Source organism: Rhipicephalus microplus, chromosome 3 (assembly GCF_043290135.1).
Source record: "Rhipicephalus microplus isolate Deutch F79 chromosome 3, USDA_Rmic, whole genome shotgun sequence".
NCBI lineage: Eukaryota > Metazoa > Arthropoda > Arachnida > Ixodida > Ixodidae > Rhipicephalus > Rhipicephalus microplus.
The window spans coordinates 68,137,148-68,144,314 of NC_134702.1; positions in this window are offsets into that span (position 1 = coordinate 68,137,148).

Consider the following 7,167-nt stretch of genomic DNA (forward strand, 5'->3'; position numbering starts at 1 on the left):
GAGAAGCCAGGGTCTAATCCCCAAATATTATATAGGCGGCCCACATTGCTGGACGCTACTACAATACTGAGCAAACAAACATTCATTCCTTTTGAAAGACAGACACCGAGCTCAGCTAACGTTGTTGGCACTGCCGAGAAAACGCGAATGATGAACGGGCGCATGGTATCTCGTAATACACCATCATCTACAGGTTGGCCACCTGTGAAAGAAACAACAGTGTTGGGACTGCCGATTGCAAATAAGAACGTGAATCCACGAACTCTCGCTGGGCAGCCAACAATGACATCGACCAGGCTATCTCATAACGAATTGGCGGCATTTACTGGTCTACAAAAAGGGATCACTCCTGCACGCAACGCAATGCCTATAACACGGCCTAACCATGCCAGAGCGGCTACAGGCAGCGCCCGACTACAGGTAGCGCCCGTTGAGCAGCGGCCTACAGAGCCATATTATACAGTAGTGCAACAAATTTCATCCCCTGTGGAAAGAACTGAAGGCAACAAGGCTAGCTCATCGCTTTATTCAAAACAAATTAGAAAGGAGAACGCACCACCTCGAACATCGTTCACTGGCCAGACATATAAAGTGGTTCCTCGCCGCCCATACCTGCGAAACCAGCCATCAATTACAGCACCGAGCAGCAACTACGTAATTGCCTCCCAATCATACCCGCAAACGGCAACTGTTACTCGTGGACATGTGTTACGGGGGGTCCATCAAGGTGCGCATCAAAAAAGTATGCTCAAGGAAATCTCTGCTCAACGAGATTATCGTGCCCAGACCTCACAGCAATTGCCAAACAGATTGAAGGCTGAAAGTGTTAGAATACCAGACGGCATAAGTATACCTTCACGAAACACTGCAGTATTTCAAACAAATGGAGCAAACGCGCAACTTTATGTGAAACCACCTACACAGAACTCCGCCAAATCCCCTGAGACAACAACGAGGTATGTTGAAGGGCTTAAACTGCCACAAGACCCAGCAATAATCAAAGATCTTAAACGGTCTGCAGCGCTTCCACCATATCAAGTTGGTGCAGGAACATCCAGGAGTATGGCTGAAAGTAATCTAAATGATGAAACTGCCACAACATTATCAGGGCGTCCACTCATGCAAGCTTTACCACGAACAGGGGCCCATACTGCAGAACCACCGCAAGCAGCAAAAGGGCTACAACGTGAAATACTAGGCGAAGTAGTCCCTCCCGTGCCTTATCAAGCGACACAATTTCAGCAAGCGCCAGGAAAACAACTAACAGGCACAATACAAGCACAACCAATTAATGTTGGTAGGACACCAGCAACGAGATTAGCGACATTCCCCGAACAACAATATCAACAAGAAAGGAGAACGACATTGGCACACACTGTTCCAGCTCATGTGCAGATAGTGGATAAGAACTCAGCAACTTCTGGTGCGCATCCTTATAAAGCAGCGGATGTGGCCAGTAGTTTGAAAATTAAAATGAAAACATCAAAATCAGAAGCCAAGGCGCCAGCACGAAAATCTAATCCAACAGCCGAAGCTCAGACAAAGATATTCGATAGTTCAAAGTCTACGAAAGTAGATGAACCTAGTTCACATCTAAATATACAAACAAATCAAGCACAAAGACTGCCATGCACCCAAGTACTACATTCACCAAATTTGCCGAACGAAGCAAAAACTGCAAGAACCTCAACAATCAAAACTTGGCGTAGCAGTAAAAGAAACCTTACGAATACAATTAAAAAAACTGCGCAAAATAAAACAACAGAGAGGCCAGTGAGCCAATCAAACTCTTTGAAATCATATTCTGATATCACAAAATCAGTTCAAGCAAACAAAACTGCGACAAGCACAGCACCTAGCGTTAGACAAGCAGAAAAATCACGTGTGCCATTGCCCCCGAAACAGCCTGGCAATCTTAAAGGCAAACAAGCAACCTCCACAGAACAATCTGCGTCCAGAACACAAAGGACGTTGTTCCCTGTGATTACAAGTACGAGTGTAATAAGTGTTACAACAAACAGCAATGCAACAAAGACAACAGGCAAGGTACCATTGACAGAAAGAACATCAGTAAAACCACGAACAGGAAATCAGCAAGCGGTCCAAGTACGGAAAACAGCAACAAAAACTACGACAACCGCCGGAAAAACAACTATTCTGCATGCACCATTGCCAAAAACGAAGGCGAATTACCATCGGCAAAGCATACTGCCTGAAATACAATCAACAGCTGCGCCAAAAAGTTCAATTTCACAAAGTAAAGAAACCATAACTACAAATAAAGCTACAGTGCTCAAAGGAATCATTTCGAAAGGGTCAACAGGGTTGAAGCAGCCACGGAATCTACCACAGAAACAGGCACCCTCCGGAAAACACACTGCATCCAGAAAAAAAGGGACTTTCTCTGCAAATACGCGCACGAGTGTAACAACAGTTACGACTCACAGCAATGTGATAAAGACCACAGGCAAGGTGCCTTTGACTGAAAGAACAACAACAAAACCACAAATAGGAAATCAGCAAGCAGCTCAAGTAAGCAAGAGAACAATAAATACCACAAAAACTGTAGGAAAAACGACCATTTCACATGCGCCGGTGCCAAAAGCGAAGCCGAAATTCCAGCAGACAAGTGTACTGACTCAACCACAATCAACAGGTACAGAGAAAAGTGCAGTTTCAAAAGAAACCATATTGACGAATAAAACTATAGTGCCCAAAGGAATTATTTCGAAAGGGTCAACAGGGTCGAAGCAGCCGCGCAATCTACCACAGAAACAGGAACCCTCCGGAAAACACACTGCGTCCAGAAAAGAGGGGACTTTCTCCGCAAATACGCGTACGAGTGTAACAACAGTTACGACTCACAGCAATGTGACAAAGACAAAAGGCAAGGCTTCTTTGACTGAAATAACAACAGCAAAACCACAAATAGGAAATCAGCAAGCAGTTCAAGTAAGCAAGAGAACAATAAACGCCACAAAAACTGTAGGAAAAGTGACCATTTCACATAAGCCGGTGCCAAAAGAGAAGCCGAAATTCCAGCAGACAAGTGTACTGCCTGGACCACAAAGGACAGGTACACAGAAAAGTGCAGTTTCAAAAGAAACCATATTGACGAATAAAACTATAGTGCCCAAAGGAATTAATTCGAAAGAGTCAACAGGGTGGAAGCAGCCGCGGAATCTACCACAGAAAAAGGCACCCTCCGAAAAACACACTGCGTCCAGAAAAAAGGGGACTCTCTTTGCAAATACGCGTACGAGTGTAACAACAGTTACGACTCACAGCAATGTGACAAAGACAACAGGCAAGGCGCGCTTGACTGAAAGAACAACAACAAAACCACAAATAGGAAATCAGCAAGCAGTTCAAGTAAGCAAGAGAACAATAAACGCCACAAAAACCGTAGGAAAAGTCACCATTTCACATAAGCCAGTGCGAAAAGAGAAGCCGAACTTCCAGCAGACAAGTGTACATCCTGGACCACAAACGACAGGTACACAGAAAAGTGCAGTTTCAAAAGAAACCATATTGACGAATAAAACTATAGTGTCCAAAGGAATTAATTCGAAAGAGTCAACAGGGTCGAAGCAGCCACGGAATCTACCACAGAAAAAGGCACCCTCCGGAGAACACACTGCGTCCAGAAAAGAGGGGACTTTCTCCGCAAATACGCGTACGAGTGTAAGAACAGTTACGACTCACAGCAATGTGACAAAGACAAAAGGCAAGGCTTCTTTGACTGAAATAACAACAGCAAAACCACAAATAGGAAATCAGCAAGCAGTTCAAGTAAGCAAGAGAACAATAAACGCCACAAAAACTGTAGGAAAAGTGACCATTTCACATAAGCCGGTGCCAAAAGAGAAGCCGAAATTCCAGCAGACAAGTGTACTGCCTGGACCACAAAGGACAGGTACACAGAAAAGTGCAGTTTCAAAAGAAACCATATTGACGAATAAAACTATAGTGCCCAAAGGAATTAATTCGAAAGAGTCAACAGGGTGGAAGCAGCCGCGGAATCTACCACAGAAAAAGGCACCCTCCGGAAAACACACTGCGTCCAAAAAAGAGGGGACTCTCTCTGCAAATACGCGTACGAGTGTAACAACAGTTACGACTCACAGCAATGTGACAAAGACAACAGGCAAGGCGCCTTTGACTGAAAGAACAACAACAAAACCACAAATAGGAAATCAGCAAGCCGTTCAAGTGAGCAAGGGAACAATAGACACCACAAAAACTGTAGGAAAAACAACCATTTCACACAAGCCGGTGCCAAAAGAGAATCCGAAATCCCAGCAGACAAGTGTACTGCCTGGACCACAAACGACAGGTACACAGAAAAGTGCCGTTTCAAAAGAAACCATATTGACGAATAAAACTATAGTGCCCAAAGGAAGCAATTCGAGAGGGTCAACAGGGTCGAAGCAGCCACGGAATCTACCACAGAAAAAGGCACCCTCCGGAAAACACACTGCGTCCAGAAAAGAGGGGACTCTCTCTGCAAATACGCGTACGAGTGTAACAACAGTTACGACTCACAGCAATGTGACAAAGACAACAGGCAAGGCGCCTTTGACTGAAAGAACAACAACAAAACCACAAATAGGAAATCAGCAAGCAGTTCAAGTAAGCATGAGAACAATAAACACCACAAAAACTGCAGGAAAAACGACCATTTCACATAAGCCGGTGCCAAAAGAGAAGCCGAAATTCCAGCAGACAAGTACACTGCCTGGACCACAAACGACAGGTACACAGAAAAGTGCAGTTTCAAAAGAAACCATATTGACGAATAAAACTATAGTGCCCAAAGGAAATAATTCGAAAGGATCAACAGGGTCGAAGCAGCCACGGAATTTACCACAGAAAAAGGCACCCTCCGGAAAACACACTGCGTCCAGAAAAGAGGGGACTCTCTCTGCAAATACGCGTACGAGTGTAACAACAGTTACGACTCACAGCAATGTGACAAAGACAACAGGCAAGGCGCGCTTGACTGAAAGAACAACAACAAAACCACAAATAGGAAATCAGCAAGCAGTTCAAGTAAGCATGAGAACAATAAACACCACAAAAACTGTAGGAAAAACGACCATTTCACATAAGCCGGTGCCAAAAGAGAAGCCGAAATTCCAGCAGACAAGTGTACTGCCTGGACCACAAACGACAGGTACACAGAAAAGTGCAGTTTCAAAAGAAACCATATTGACGAATAAAACTATAGTGTCCAAAGGAATTAATTCGAAAGAGTCAACAGGGTCGAAGCAGCCACGGAATCTACCACAGAAAAAGGCCAGCTCCGAAAAACACACTGCGTCCAGAAAAAAGAGGACTCTCTCTGCAAATACGCGTACGAGTGTAACAACAGTTACGACTCATAGCAATGTGACAAAGACAACAGGCAAGGCGCGCTTGACTGAAAGAACAACAACAAAACCACATATAGGAATTCAGCAAGCAGTTCAAGTAAGCAAGAGAACAATGAACACCACAAAAACTGTAGGAAAAACGACCATTTCACATAAGCCGGTGCCAAAAGAGAAGCCGAAATTCCAGCAGACAAGTGTACATCCTGGACCACAAACGACAGGTACACAGAAAAGTGCAGTTTCAAAAGAAACCATATTGACGAATAAAACTATAGTGCCCAAAGGAATTAATTCGAAAGGGTCAACAGGGTCGAAGCAGCCACGGAATTTACCACAGAAAAAGGCACCCTCCGGAAAACACACTGCGCCCAGAAAAGAGGGGACTCTCTCTGCAAAAACGCGTATGAGTGTAACAACAGTTACGACTCACAGCAATGTGACAAAGACACCAGGCAAGGCGCGCTTGACTGAAAGAACAACAACAAAACCACAAATAGGAAATCAGCAAGCAGTTCAAATAAGCAAGAGAAAAATAAACACCACAAAAACTGTAGGAAAAGCAACCATTTCACACAAGCCGGTGCCAAAAGAGAATCCGAAATCCCAGCAGACAAGTGTACTGCCTGGACCACAAATGACAGGTACACAGAAAAGTGCCATTTCAAAAGAAACCATATTGACGAATAAAACTATAGTGCCCAAAAGAATCAATTCGAAAGGGTCAACAGGGTCGAAGCAGCCACGGAATCTACCACAGAAAAAGGCACCCTCCGGAAAACACACTGCGTCCAGAAAAGAGGGGACTGTCTCTGCAAATACGCGTACGAGTGTAACAACAGTTACGACTCACAGCAATGTGACAAAGACAACAGGCAAGGCGCCTTTCACTGAAAGAACAGCAACAAAACCACAAATAGGAAATCAGCAAGCAGATCAAGTAAGCAAGAGAACAATAAACACCACAAAAACTGTAGGAAAAACAACCATTTCACACAAGCCGGTGCCAAAAGAGAATCCGAAATCCCAGCAGACAAGTGTACTGCCTGGGCCACAAACGAGAGGTACACAGAAAAGTGCCGTTTCAAAAGAAACCATATTGACGAATAAAACTATAGTGCCCAAAGGAATCAATTCGAAAGGATCAACAGGATCGAAGCAGCCACGGAATCTACCACAGAAAAAGGCACCCTCCGGAAAACACACTGCGTCCAGAAAAGAGGGGACTGTCTCTGCAAATACGCGTACGAGTGTAACAACAGTTACGACTCACAGCAATGTGACAAAGACAACAGGCAAGGCGCCTTTGACTGAAAGAACAGCAACAAAACCACAAATAGGAAATCAGCAAGCAGTTCAAGTAAGCAAGAGAACAATGAACACCACAAAAACTGTAGGAAAAACGACCATTTCACATAAGCCGGTACCAAAAGAGAAGCCGAAATTCCAGCAAACAAGTGTACATCCTGGACCACAAACGACAGGTACACAGAAAAGTGCAGTTTCAAAAGAAACCATATTGACGAATAAAACTATATTGCCCAAAGGAATCAATTCGAAAGGGTCAACAGGGTCGAAGCAGCCACGCAATCTACCACAGAAACAGGCACCCTCCGGAGAACACACCACGTCCAAAAAAGAGAGGACTTTCTCTTCGAATACAAGTACGAGTGTAACAACAGTTACGACTCACAGCAATGTGACAAAGACACCAGGCAAGGCGCGCTTGACTGAAAGAACAACAAAACCACAAATAGGAAATCAGCAAGTAGTTCAAGTAAGCAAGAGAAAAATA